Consider the following 15,848-nt stretch of genomic DNA (forward strand, 5'->3'; position numbering starts at 1 on the left):
GTGATGTATGAACAAAAATTATTTTTTTCAATGTACAGAGTATCGGCTATCTGCCTGAGAGGTGGCTGAAATATCGGTATTGTATGGGCACTGAAAAAACTATTTCGGTCGATCCCTACTCTATACCCATTCCAGAGTTTTCTGCTGAGCATGTTCTTGTTCGCCAACTGAGCGGCAGCAGCCCGACACCTTAAAAAGGTCCACCTACACTCATCTCTTCATTGGGTATTTGCCCCCCTGAAGCAGGACCTAATTCATAGTGTATCCAGCAATGCCAAACCTTGTTTCCATTGGTCAAGCGCTGTCACACACACATATCCGATCTATTCACACTAAAGAGCGTGGATAGAGGAATCTCCTACTGAGTCTATTGTATTCTGCCAGCTGGCACCCATTGCTGTAAGAATACACTGGGGGCTGCTACACAGTGACTGCAGCTGTTTGACCAAGAATATTCTGCCTTGAATTTTTGTATTGAAGGATGTTGGTTAGTAGGGTGCCCGCAGGGCCACTCACTGCTCAAATTTCAATGGGTTTCTAGTAAACCAGCCGAAATTCAAGCAGTAGGTAGCCCTGTCAACACCCTACCACCCAACATTCTTCAATCTGAATTCCATGGAGCCAGATGGATAGTTCTCCACCGAGCAGAAACAGACTGAAATGTGATCAGTGTATGGATAGTTTTAATTAGGTTTGGTTAAAATTGCATGGTTCATATTTATCCAAGCACCACCCTGAGATATAGAGGATGAAATCAGCAAGCTGCCCCAGGGAAGCCTAAATTGTGCATGCAAAGCACGTCCTCCTATAGAATAACACTGAATTACACAGCATAGCATTGCTCAATATTATTTAACATTCTGTACAGTGTATCAATGGGGCAGAATTATTATTTAATATCTTCTCTAGAATTTTATATAACCCCGTGTGGTGTGTACTCTCCCATATCTGAACAGCATTCTGTGGAGGTTGTTATGTGCTTATAATTATAAATCCAAAATATTTAACATAAATTTTACAGTTGAGTGTTCTTTAAACATTGATAATTCTAAGCTGAACGATTAAGTCTTTATTGCAATTATTTCATAATCACTAGGTAATTCCTGTTCTGCATTGCCTGGACTGTGTTTACCTGGGGCTGGAAGCTAGTGAGAATTAAAATATTTATAGGTGTAACATTTACCATACACACAAAGAACATAATGTCCCCTGAAAAAATGGGAGGGGGGAGTAGGGGGCTAGGCTAATAAGGGGATGCATAACGCGTCGCAAAGAATGTGGGTGCGTCAAAATTTCACTGACAATGGGAGGGGCTTAAAGCTTGCGCTGACCAACAGAGTATAGGATTCAGAAGTATGTAACGTACGTCTTCTGGGGGGGGGTCTGGGTTGGGTATTGTATATAGTGTAGGGGTCAGGTGTGTAATGTATAGAGTGTAGAGTTTGGTTCTGTGTAACAAACCTAGTTTAAGAGTCAGAATTCTATACAGCCCAGTTCACATCACACCGCAATTCTTTTCACCCCCACCCCAGAATAGAAATTCCAGAGATGTGAGCAATCTGGTAATGACTCGGCAACCAGAGCTAAATTCCGGTATTACCGGGTCGATTCCGCCAAACTTCCAGCTATGTAGTAACTTAGTTGTTTAACAGGATAAATGTAAAATCATCACTCCGGAAATAAAGCAGACCATACACAAAACAATCAGATCATCATGTAGTACTAAAGCTGGCCATACACTATTATTTTTGTTTTATTCAGCCTGAGGGCCTCCAGCCACACTATATAGCGCATGTGGACAAATCCCCCTGCTGGGCTATTGTATTCTGGCAGCCGGGGTTCTGCCAACAATTTTCTGCCCAACTCCTGTAAGTTTTTAACCAAAGTATGTTGGATGGGAGGGGACTGAAAGGGTCATTTGCTAAGCGAATTTCAGCTGGTTTATCTGGAACGTTTTGCAATTTGATCATTGTATGGGCATCTTTAAAGGGTTAGTTCTCCTTTTCAGGAAAAATGAACAGATGAACTAACACCCTACTTCAGTGGTCTCCAAACTGCGGCCCGGCGGCAAGATGGCGGCCCTTTGCTTGCTTTTATCCAGCCCTTGGGGCATTGTTCCCCTCCCCCCCACTGTCAGCAACAGTAAGGCATAGTTCCTGCCACTGACATTGACAGTGGGGCATGATTCCTCCCACTGATACCACTGGTGGCACACTATTCCTCCCACTGGCACCAATGATAGGGGAATTTTCCCCCCGTTGACACCAATGATGGGAAACTTCCTCCCGTTGACACCAATGATGGAGCATTATTATTCCCCCTAATGCCTATCACGGGACATTTTTTACTCCCGTGGACGCCAGGACATTTTCTACAGCCGCAGTGCGGCCCCCCTAAAGTTTGAAGGACAGTAAACTGGCCCTTTGTTTAGAAGATTTGGAGACCCTTGCCCTACACCTTTTAAACCCTTTGGATTCCACTTACTTCCATGGGCGATGAGCTGTCGGTGCCCACACAGCCAGTGCAGAGGTGTGGGAATTTAAAATCCCTGCACTTCATCCTCTTCTTTTTGCAGGGCCTCCGGGATACATGAGCGAGGTTCTCTGTGCCAGCTCTAACCAATCAGTGAAATATCAGGCTTTGATTAGCTGTTAAAGATTGCATCTTTCTCTTTCTCTGCAGGGCCACTTCTGTCCTTCCGGGTCTTCCCATCCCAAACCCTGCCCAACTGGACAGTTTCAACCAAACACTGGATCTCATTCCTGCACCCCATGCCAACCGGGATTCTACTGCCAGGAAGCTGTGGCTGGCCACCCACAGCACTGCCCCCCACACTCCTATTGTCCTGCTGGTATGTATGTCCATTCTCTAGAAACTGGAGGCCTGCAGTTTCTGAAGATAATTATAATACCACAGCAGCCAGAATGAGTTGAAATTGAATAATTTATTTTAACAAGCACTACTGTCTCCATCAGGGACACTCTATCCTTTGCAATGCCCAAATGGGACCTACACACCTGTGGAAATGAGTGGCCTTAGAGATAAGGTGGAGTGTCTGCCCTGCCCACCTGGGCAATACTGTAGGTAAGAGCTCGTTATAAGGCCAGGGCATATAATGGGTCTCTCTTTTTATAACATCTCTTATTCTGACACACAGGGGAGGGAAACTACAAGGGCCATGTGCAGCTGGACATTTCTGTCTGTCTGGCAGTTCGGAATACTCACCCTACCTGCAGAACTTCAGCCGCAGCACCCTGACTGAGTGCAACTGGGGACAGATGTGTGCTGGGATCTGCCCGCCAGGTAATATGCATATGGTAAATTTCACATTGTCATAAAAAGTTACAAAGGATGGATGGCCAGTCTGTAAGTCAGAGGTGGTAAATATTATTATTATACAGGAATTATATAGCGCCAATAGTTTGCACATTTTACAAAATGAAGGCAGACATTAATGTTACAATACAATTTGGTACAAGAGGAATCGGAGCTTACAATCTAAGAGGGATGGTCAAGTGGTACAAAAGGTAATAGCTGTGGGGGATGAGCTGATGGAGAAAATAAAACGGTGTATTAGATAGAAACAGGATTCTTTAAAGAGAAGGTTTTTCAGGGATCGCCTAAAGAAGGATAGATTAGGAGATAGCCGGATAGATTGGGGTAGGGAGTTCCAAAGGTTGGGAGAAGTCCTGGAGGCGAGCAACGTATGCCTCTTTCACCAGTTCTGGCGAAAGAGGCATACGTTGCTGAATGACACGTGTATTGTTTAACATTTGGATGTTTCCACCGCCAGACAACAGCTGAGTCAGCGTTAAATCTATCTATACTAGGATTTGGAGTCATGTTAAAATCACCAGCCAGTAATACACCAGCTCTGGGGTAGAGCCTTCGAAGGGGTTAATTTGTGTAAAATAGTCATTGTAGCCGGTGGGGGAATATAGAGTCCCACTATGAGCAAATTAAGCCTGTCACACATTGCATGAAGGGCCACATATCAAAAGATTCTCCCTAATGTGACTTTTAATGAGGGGGGCACCATTTGGCCAAAAAGCATCATAACAGTAACTGAAGTATAAAGTATATGCTTTTATTCAGGTAAAAGTCATGCATACATTGGTATCACCTGCAATGGCCAGTTGTAAAACAACATAAATGTAAAATGAACAATGGTACATAAATGGATAATAAACATGTAATACGTGGGCACTGGTGTACCCCAAGGATAAAAAACATGTAATACACAAGCATCTAGTGTACCCAAATCTATCTATACTAGGATTTGGAGTCATATTAAAATCACCACCAAGTAATGCACCAGCTCTGGGGTAGAGAGCCATCAAAGGGGTTAATTTGTGTAAAAAAGGTCATTGTAGCTGGTGGGGGAATATAGAGTCCCACTGTGAGCAACTTAAGCCTGTCACACATTGCATGAAGGGCCATGTATCTCCCCTCCAGGTCTAGGTGTAGATCCAGGAGGCTAAACTGGAGGGAGTTGTGGACCAGAACACTGACACCCCTAAAAAATGTGGAGAAGGTGGAGTGGTAATATGAGCCCACCCAGGGTTTCCGGAAGGTCTCCTACAGTATACAGATTTGGGGTACATATTTCTTGATATAATTAAATACCAGGGACCTTTTGATCTTGGAGTTCAAACCACGAATATTCCAAGATAAAATGGTAAGGGGAGCCATCATTGACTCGTAAAGTATATCTGAGATATGGGGTCATTAGCAGCATTGCACAGATAGATAGCAACCTTACATAAGACATTACATTACTAGGTAGTAAGTCAATACATTTAAATAGGGTTTCTTCGCCACCTAGTGGGAGGAGAGCAAAACCACACAATTGGAACTGACATAAAATAAAAGTGAAGAAAAATAAAATAAAGCCAGTAAGTGTTATTGCACACCACTTAAACCCACCCCTTCCCCCCAAAACAAGAAAACACGGCAACTGCCATGGAGGGTTGTGAACGATGAAGCACCCAAGTGTCTTAGAACCAAGAGTCTGTCCGGACATGAAAACAGGATGAACGGTTCCTACAGATTCAAAGTTCTCCCAGAAAGGCTCCGGGGGCAAAAACTTAGTTTAGTCGCAAACAGAACAAAACCATAGCCCTTCTCCCCCTCCCCCAGCCACACAGGGGGGGAGCATAGGTGATAGTGTAGCTGCTTAGCAGCAAGGGGAGGAGAAAAGAAAAGACCCCCCCCCAAATCATGCGTAGGGGCATGTCCAAGTGGGGCAGAAGGGGGCTAATTGCACGATTCTCTAACATCCCAATGGGCAAAAAACAAACATAGACCATCTTACAGATAGGATCATCCTCTAGGAGGGGTCTCCAGCCATTGTAAAGCATCCTCAGGGGAGGTAAAGAAACAGACCATCTCACCATCTTGCACTCGCAGCCGAGCTGGGAGTAGCATATTATATTTAATCTTCTTGTTGCATAGATTTAGCTTCACCTGGTCAAATGAACGGCGTTGCTTCTAGGTGTCAACTGAGTAGTCTGGAAAGATCATGAGCCGTGCACCCTCGTGGCACAGGGCTTCTAACTTTCTTGCTTCTTGGAGGACTAGGTCACGGTTCCTAAAATTCAGGAGCCGGAAAAAAAATGTACGTGAAGGAGCTCCCGGGGGCCCCTGGGCAGCAGGCATCCTGTGTAGCCTCTCCAATACAAAGAACTCAGAGAATGATGCAGGTGGCAGGAGGGTGTGGAGGAAGCGCTCAGCGTAGGCCGTGGGATGCGCTCCCTCTGAGCCTTCAGGCAGCCCCACTATTCGGAGGTTATTCCTCCTGTTACGGTTCTCAGTGTCCTCCGTCCTTGTTTCAAGGGTCTTGATTTTGGCATGCAGCGAGAACCCGTGTGTTCCTTCAGCATGTCTTCTGAGTCCCCCACACAGCGCCCCGCTTCTGTCGGTCTCGTGCGAAAGCAGTCCATGTCTTGCTGCATTAGACTTATATCCAGCTGGACCCTTTCTATCTTACCCATAAGGGTGGTCTGACACGTGTTGATCGCCTGCATCAGGGCATCAAAATTGGACCGTTCACTGATCGCCGACTCTGGATCCTCCTTTTTGGATGCCATGTGCATGGAGCTGGTAGGAGAGGGTCCCGTGACGAATTTTGGTTTCAGGAGTGGTTCTTGTGGGAGTTCGAAGCGCCCCTCCCCTTGGTCATTCCGTTCCCAGCAGGGTGTGCTATCTCTCCGGGGCGGGTTACAGGTCACAGACTGCAGGGAAACAGTCGAGATTCGGGAGAGCGCTCGCTCAATGTGCGTCCACTCAGGTAGCCATCTTGGACACGTCCTTAGCAATAAGGTTTAAATATGTTGTTTCTTAAGTAAGCTTGTGTTGAAATCGAATCTTGAATATGGGGAACTTGCACATGTCACCAGACAGTGTGTCTGGAACTCTTGGGGAGTTTTCATATATTCTGAGTGACGTAATTCTGCTCAGATACAGATGTAAAGAATTCTAAATATATGTGTCATTATAATTGGTTAATTGAATAAGAAAAGGAAACACGTCATTTGAACATGTACCCCTTATTGGTGGAAAATAATAATGCCCATCTCATTCTGTGTATTTAAAATTCTGTACAAGCCAAAAATAAACGAACAGTGTGTGATCAATCTGTGTTGTGTCACGTTTGTATACACTGTTAACTGCACAGATTCTGGGTGTGGCTAATGGAATGTTGGCAATAAGTTAATGTAATTAGACAATAATAAGGTGACTACTTAAGGACCGGAAAAATTTCCCCTTTAATGACCAGGCCATTGTTTGCGATACGGCACTGCGTCAATTTAACTGGCAACTGCGCAGTCGTACAATGCTGTACCCAAACAAAATTGACATACTTTTTTTTCCAACAAATAGAGCTTTCTTTTCATGGTATTTGATCACCTCTGTGGTTTTTTATTTTTTGTGCTATAAACAAAAAAAGGCCAACAATTTTGAAAAAAAACAAACAAACAATAATTTATACTTTTTGCTATAATAAATATCCCCCAAAAAAATGTAAAAAAATGAATTTCTTCATCGATTTAGGTCAATATATATTCATTTGGTTAATTGTGTATATTGATTGTTTGCGCAAAAGTTATAGCGTCTACAAAATAGGGAATAGATTTATGGGATTTTTATTTTATTTTATTTTTACTAGTAATGGCGGCGATCTACGATTTTTATACTGACTGCGACTTGGACAATTTTGACACCTATTTGGGTCCATTGACAATTATACAGTGATCAGCGCCATAAAAAATGCACCGATTACTGTGTAAATGTCACTGGTAGGGAAGGGGTTAACACTAGGGGGCGATCAAGGGTTAAATTTGTTCCCCCCTGTGTGTTTGTGTGTATGTGGATGCTTAGTAGGAACAGACCATCTGTCTCTCCTCTCCTGACAGAATGGGGATGTGTGTGTTTACACACACATCCCCGTTCTGGCTCTTGTGCCCGCAGCTGTGCGTGCCCGGCAGACATCAGGGCCGCCGGCCACGCACAGTGTCCCCCGCTGTGCAGTGGGTGCACGCGCCTTCTAGAGCTGTTTAAAGGGCCGATAATGACGGCGGTTGGGCGGCAAGTGGTTAAAGGAGTATCCTAACAGGTGGCAGGCCCCAAACGGTTGGTAAGGTGGATGACTATCCCCCCCCCCCCCCATTTAGTCTATGTAAAAGTAATCCAATGAGGAGGGAGTTGCAGTAGTCAAGACAAGAGATAACCAGGGAGTGAATTAGAAGCTTTGTGGTGTCATTGGTTATTGGTATATTCTGGAGATGTTGCGGAAGTAGAGGCGGCATGATTTGGACAGGGATTGGATGTTGGCCTTAAATTACAGTTCAGAGTCTAAGGTTATGCCTAGCACACTGGCATGTAGGGACGGACTGATAGTTGTGATCTTGACAGAGAAGTCAGGGGAAGGAGCACATGAGGGAGGAAATATTATGAGCTTGGATTTGGATACATTGAATTTGAGGAAGTAGTGTGACATCCAGTCAGATATATCTGTTAGTAAATTGGTGATATGTGAGGAAACTGATGGTAATGTCCAATGCCTTCACTGCTTTCCACATAAAAGCAAGCAGACTGAGCAACATATTGCCGACTACCTCAAAATAATGAAGAGATGCCTACTTCACCACCAATGCAGCCAGTAAGGTTATCCATTGCGTGCCAACGAAGTGTAATTCTAGCAAAAGGGGAAAAGCAATGTACTAGACTAAGTATGGGCATTGTGGGAACCAGCTTCAAACAGTAGAACAGTAAAAACTCTAGCAGTTATCTTTTTTACGGGCATTTCTTGCTCATTTTTATTAGTAAAGTCCCCAAAACAAACAAGGGTTACCCTTGCATGAGTTTTTCAGTATTCTTCAGCAAAACCAATACGCCACACCAGTTTTCTGGCTTTCTCATACAGCTCCTCTGCTCTGGCCCATAGGCTTAGGCCTCTTCTCTGTGTCTCCTGCAGACAATTCTCAAACACACTCTTGTGTACTAATAGAGTCAGAAAAAGAAACACCTGAACTTTTGGTTGATTCCTTGCAGCCACATGGACTCCTTGGGGAGGAAGGATTGCTTGACACTAGTCACCTCTCAAAGAAGAGCCTTGCACAAACTTGCACAATTGGTGTGCTGGTTGTCTACAAAACCTTGGACACAGGATTGGAGGCTTCATCCCTCCCAAGGCTGAACAAAGCCTCCAGATTCCAGGACATGAACTGGGTTTTACTATCCTCCAAGGAAAGTAAAAAATGTATTTCCTCTGTATGACATAAGCAACCTGGAAAACCTCAGCCTGCCTGGATAAGAACTTTGGGTGACACAAAACATTTTTTACACTGTGGCAGGGTACAGCATTGTCAAGGCTTATTACCTGTCAATGATGATTCTGTAAATTCTCAAGGTGGTAATGGACAACATAGATTGGGCTTCTTGCGCCTCATTTGGCCAAGTATTTCTTCAAATGATGTATTTTACACCATATTGTCAAAAGTATTGGGATACACACACGAACTTTAATGGCAACCCAGTCTTAGTCTGTAGGGTTCAATATTGAGTTGGCCCACCCTTTGCAGGCCAGTCAAGTTCCTCCACCCCAAACTCGCTCATCCATGTTTTTATGGACCTTGCTTTGTGCACTGGTGCGCAGTCATGTTAGAACAGGAAAGGGCCACCCCCGAACTTTTCCCACAAAGTTGGGAGCATGAAATTGTCCAAAAATGTCTTGGTATGCTGACGCCTTAAAAGTTCCCTTCACTGGAACTAAGGGGCCAAGCCCAACTCCTGAAAAACACCCCACACTGTAATCCCCCCTTCACCAAACGATTTGGACCAGTGCACAAAGCAAGGTCCATAAAGACATGGATGATTGAGTTTAGGGGGGGATGAACTTTACTGGCCTGCACCCGATAGAACACTTTTGAGATGAATTAGACAGCGGTGCCTGTCTTCGGGCAAATATCTCCTAAACCGTATAGGTTTAGGAGATATTTCTTGGACCTACAGGTAAGCCTTAATCTAGGCTTACCTGTAGGTCAAAGTGGTTTGTAAGGGTTTACAACCACTTTAATCTAACTGTAATGCTGAAAAATAAGATATTATGATTTTAATGCCTTCATTGTAAGCTTCAAAGCGTTACTAATATTCGGGTCTTGCCAAGTGAAATTGATTATGATTTGCTGTTCTATTATTTATGGTGTTAATTACCAGTGCATCATTTTATTGCAGATAGAGCTTGTGCTGCCATTCATGGAGTATGCCTTCAAGATAATGTTTTTATATCATATAAAGCCATCACAAGGTAGTACGCTTGGAAGCTGGAGTTTAATTGACCCCCAGCCCCACATGTACACCACAAGCAACAATGTGATTTCTGAATAAGTAATGACAGAAGAACAAGATAAACATAAAAATTTCAGTGCCCAATCTCCTAGAATTCTCAGAGATATAACGCAAAGCTCAGATCAATTCTATAAAACCAGCAGTTTCCCAGTGGTCTGCAGTATCTGCAGCATGTCTGGTTCCCCTTGTATTGCAGATCATATACTCTATCTGTTACACTTCCCCTATGATCCCAATAAGTCCCATATACAATAAACATTAGCTGTGATTTTCGTGATTCCAGTAAATAAGGGCTGAATGTTGAAGTCTCACCCTGTAGCTTAGAAGAGTGTGTGCAGTCGCACCATTTTTTGTTGTTTTTAACATCTATTTCCAATGTCACACAAATTCCTGAACTTCTACCACATCTTTTGTAATGTATGATTTCCCGTGTTAGGTTTTTATTGCCAAGAGGGCACTGTGCTGCCTACCCCATGCCCTGCAAACACATTGAGAAGTTCCCCTGGAGCCAGGCACAAGAATGAGTGCGTGCCATGCCCTCTTGGATACTGGTGCAAAGAAGGTAACATTCAGTTCAACAAAAAAAATAAAATGAGTTGTACTTCGGTCATCAGTGCTTCATTTATCTCTTTTTTTTTTTTCAGGGAGCCCAGTACCAGTGCCATGTCCATCTGGCCATTACTGCAGTGACCAAAGCTGGGCCAATACCAGCGATCCAGCTGGGCCTCAGGAGTGCCCTGTCCATACTTTTCGAGGTCTTCCAGGGGCAGAGAGAGTTGGAGACTGCCAGCCCTGTCCTCCTGGGTACTACTGCAGAATTCCAGGTTAGTATCAAAATACAAACATGAAAGCCTCCAGACTGTACTTGCTGGATTAACTCATTGCTAGTAATTTTAATACAAGCTACAGATCTGAGCACTTTCTGCCCACTTTCTTCGGGGCAGAGGATTCTACTTGCTCATCATGTATAGCAGCTATCTAGGGTTCCTTCCGAAGGTTGCTCGAGGTTCCTTGAGCTGTAGCTGATTGACCACCTCCTATTTGATAATGCTGGCATAGTTACAAAACCAATGCCACTTGGCAAAGCCAGCAGCATGACACCAATGATCTTTTTATCTGTCTGTAAGGGTGGTATTCTGGTCACCACTGTAAGATTTGCATTCTTCCTACTCACCACCAATGTAAGGGGCATTTTTACCATTGATCCCGGAAGAACTGGTTTTATAAGGGATTTCTCTGGGGGGGTCATAGGCGTGTGCAGGTAGTGTGCTGGGTGTGCTTGGGCACACCCTAATCACCCCGTGCACCAGGGTGGACAATAAGGCTGTACAGCCTGCCCTCCTGTACTGGGCCCATGTCCTATTAGTTCAAAAAGTAGGGCCCGGGCACCTGCTGAGCGGGAGGATCGGCTGTACTGCCTTATTGCAGATACTGATCATCTTGTTCCTTCCCCTGCAGCGCTGCCGGATTCTCCTCTGTAATTTCTGCCATGGCTGTGAAGCATAGCGTTGCGTGTACACTCCTAGCCAATGTTGGTCTGTGTTTGAGCTTCGGGGTGCACACACAGGGCCGCTGATAGAAATCATGGGGCCCCGTACAGCCTACCTGACTGGTCCCTCCTTCAGCCCCACCCCTGGCTCCACCCATTGCCCCTCCCCAGACCCTGCCTTGAAACAAAGTATAGGTTTGTCTACAAGTGATATTTGTTTTTCTCCAGCCAGTTATAGGTTTGATTATCCAAAAGAAATACTGTTTTCAGATGAGAACAGACCTCTTTAATATCTATATGTAATACATAATAAGTATTGGAAGGGTATGTATTGCGGGGTATGTATTGCAGGGTATTAGCGGGGTATGTATTGCAGGGTATTAGCGGGGTATGTATTGCAGGGTATTGGCGGGGTAAGTATTGCAGAGTATTGGCGGGGTAAGTATTGCAGAGTATTGGCGGGGTAAGGGTAATTATTGCAGAGTATTGGCGGGGTAAGTATTGCAGAGTATTGGCGGGGTAAGTATTGCAGAGTATTGGCGGGGTAAGTATTGCAGAGTATTGGCGGGGTATTTATTGCAGAGTATTGGCGGGGTATTTATTGCAGAATATTGGCGGGGTATTTATTGCAGAGTATTGGCGGGGTATTTATTGCAGAGTATTGGCGGGGTATGTATTGCAGAGTATTGGCAGGGTATGTATTGCAGAGTATTGGCAGGGTATGTATTGGCAGGGTATGTATTGGCAGGGTATGTATTGGCAGGGTATGTATTGGCAGGGTATGTATTGGCAGGGTATGTATTGGCAGGGTAAGCATTGGCAGGGTAAGCATTGGCAGGGTAAGCATTGGCAGGGTAAGCATTGGCAGGGTAAGCATTGGCAGGGTAAGCATTGGCAGGGTAAGCATTGGCAGGGTAAGTATTGGCAGGGAATTGGCAGGGTATGTATTGCAGATGTTGAACTTCAAGCCCCCCCCCCTGCCACACCCCCCAAGCAAGCATACACCTCATCTGTGTAATTGTCCACAATATCTCTCGATCGCCCGGCCCCTGCTCTCTCTGCTCGCCTCTCACTCTGCTACTTCTTGTCACGCGGAGAGAGAGAGAGGAATATAACTCTGCAACACCATAATATGATATGCTGGCCGGGACTTGTGCGCTGTGCGGAGCATTAGGAGCGGGGGCAGAAGACGTATTCTTCCGCGCCCGAAATACAGCAAATAGTCCCTCCCCTGCAGCCGCATCCTGAAACGATTAAAGCACATCTTTAAAAAAAAAAAAAAAAACTTTACCGAACGGGGGGCGCTGATGGCATACGATGATCGGTGGAGGAGAATCTTTTTTTTATATACATAAAAATTAACTTTGCAGTTCAGGTTGCCCTGGCCCCCCTGCTGGTCAGGCCCGGTACAGCAGGGCCAGTTTTACTGGCCTATCAGCGGCCCTGTGCACACACAAATGCAATAGGCTGCACACACCTATGTCTGGGGTACAAAGGTTGAGCTTGAGGGCATTGACCTTCATTTTTGGTGTTCTTTTTTTTTTCTTAGGCATTATCGTCTATGAAGACTTTCCATGCCCTCCAGGGCACTGGTGCCCAGGCCTCAGTGATCCGCTGACCTGCCCTGCAGGTACGTTCAGGACTGAACCGGGTGCTGCATCTATTGAAGACTGCCAAGATTGCTCAGCAGGATTTCACTGCCCTGATCCAGCTGTGACAACGGCAGCCAACATCCATGGAATCCCTTGCAGACTTGGCTATGAGTGTCCACCTGGTGCGTTCAAGAAAAAAAAAATCACTATAACGTGCCTGTCTTAAAGGTCAAGTATTGTGAAACATCATTGTCAACGAGTTTTTGTGTTAGGTAAATCTGTTAAATCTACAGGTGATGTTAGCTTTTACCTTATTCTTTTTAAACAGTAAAATGTGACGAAACTACAACTATGCAGCTTACCTGCAGTTTTTTTTCTTCTGAGCTTAAAGTGATACTAAACAACACACACTATTTAACCACTTCAGCCCCAGAAGAATTTACCCCCTTCGTGACTGCAACATTATGGCAGACACATCGTACATTTTTGACACATTTTTGGGACCGTTGTCATTTATACATCAATCAGTGCTATACAAATGCTTTCCTGTGTAAATTACACTGGCAGTGAAGGGGGTTAACCACTAGGTGGCAGTGTAAGGGTTAAGTGTGTCCTAGGGGCGTGTTTCTAACTGGGGGGGTGTGGCTGTGTGTGACACATCACTGATCTCAGCTCTGATCACAGGGAGCAGAGATTAGTGACACTGTCATTAGGCAGAACGGGGAGATGTTTGTTTACATTGGCATCTCCCCGTTCGTCCTCCCTGTGAGGCGATCACGGGTATCCCCACAGTGATCGAGTCTGCGGGACCCACCACCCGACTCGCAGAGCTTACCGCATGCACGCCCGCTGGCCGCCTGTACAAGCCCTTCTGCCGACGTATATCGGCGTGAGGCGGTCGGCAAGCAGTTAATTGACATTGTCCCTTCTCTTTCTGTATGTGGTTGATGCCACTGTTATTATTTTAATGAAGAAAAAAAAAGAAAATCAAAGTACCTTTTTCCTAATCGATCTACAGCTGTCACATGACTGTAGGGAAACATAAGCAGGAGGAGCTTCTAGTCTGCTGCTGGTTACATATATATATATATATATATATATATATATATAAAAACATGGGCTGGAGAGGTGTCACACAGCCTGTGACTGGCAGAAATCTGCCCACACCATGTTATTTCTACAAAATAATAACATTTGATTTCAAATATATATTTATATGCAAATTTAAAACAGTTTATTGATATTATGTTTTTATTTTCACTCTGTATGCCATACAGAGTGAAAATAAAAACATAATATCAATAAACTGTTTTAAATGTGCATATAAATATATATTTGAAATCAAATGTTATTATTTTGTAGAAATAACATGGTGTGGGCAGATTTCTGCCAGTCACAGGCTGTGTGACACCTCTCCAGCCCATGTCTTAGAATAAGATGGAGGTGAAGTCACCATTAACCTACATGTAATATTCTGCCCCCATTGTGTTTAGCTGGTTTGTAGGCATGGACGAGGAGGAGGAGGGAGGGTAGGGGGCTGTCATTTACCACTGTGTATACACCCATATGTGTGACTCTATAGTCACGTGGGCTGCTCAGATGTGATAGGGAGGAAATGCTCAGCAGAGAAACTGCCTGAAAACTGAGCATGTGCAGAGATGCCACCACAGCTGCAAAATGACTAGCTGAATTGGGGACATGAACAGAAGTGGGAGATAGAGAGCAGCAGGATCAACCAGTTTTTTGCAGAATACAGAAAAGGGATCTCATAGTGAATGAGTGAGTATGAACAGCATGTAATACACCATTTATTGATAGTTTTGTATGCTGTGGGTTTAGTGACACTTTAAACCTTTCTAAGACTATAAAGGTAATTCAAAGACTATTTGTAGTGATGTATTGTTTGTGGGGGAGAGAACACAGAATGATCAGTAAGGTGTTTCTGCTGCTGAACTCTGGGGAATGATGGTAGGAAAGACACTGCGCTGCCTGAACTGTCCATTCCCCTATTAATACAATAAATGTAGACAAAGGAGGGGGAGGTTCAGTTACAGAGACAACGGCTTGAAAAACCCCACGTGTTGGTTGATGTAGAATTTTGTAATGGCCAATCAGTTCAACAAAGGATTGGATAAATCTAGATCTGTACCAGAAAACACCTTTTTTTTTTTTTAAAGGCTGTGACTTGTATGTAACTCTTTAACATCAGGACTCTAATGCTGCGTACACGTGATCGGAATTTTGGTCGGAAAAAGCTCTGATGGTTTTCCCGACTGAATTCAGACGGGATTTCGTTCAAGCTGTCTTGCATACACACGGTCACACCAAATTCCGACCGCCAGGAACACGGTGACGTACAACGAGACTAGAAAAAGGAAGTTCAATACCCAGTAGCCAATAGCTTCCGCCTCGTAGTTGAATCTGAGCATGCGTGAGTTTTTGCACATCGGAATTGCATACACACCAACGGAATTTCCGCTAGAAACTTTTTCCGTCTGAAAAATTGAGAACCTGCTCTCAATCTTTTGCTGGCGGAAATTCAGCCAGCAAAATTCCGATGGAGCACACAATTGGTCGCATTTTCCGATGAAAAGCTCTCATCGGTCTTTTGCTGGCCGAAATTCCGACCGTGTGTCAGCACCATTAGGAACCCAATTTATTGGATGATATCACACTCTACTATTTATAGATCAACCTTTATAGTATCTGAGATATTTTCAGAGAGTCAGCCTACCACCTCCATGCATACAGATCATGAGGGGCGGACTGACCATTTGGGCACTGCCCGAGGGCCCCATGCCACTAAGGGGCCCCATCAGGGTGGCTAGCCTCAATAAAACCAGGGACAGTATGATAAAATCTGTGTTTTTTTTTTTTAAATCTTTTAAATTTTTTTAAAGATTATAGCTGCCCCGCCT

This window comes from Lithobates pipiens, unplaced genomic scaffold (genome assembly GCF_037356315.1).
Source record: "Lithobates pipiens isolate NorthernLeopardFrog02 unplaced genomic scaffold, aLitPip1_a1.2 Scaffold_27, whole genome shotgun sequence".
NCBI classification, from domain to species: domain Eukaryota; kingdom Metazoa; phylum Chordata; class Amphibia; order Anura; family Ranidae; genus Lithobates; species Lithobates pipiens.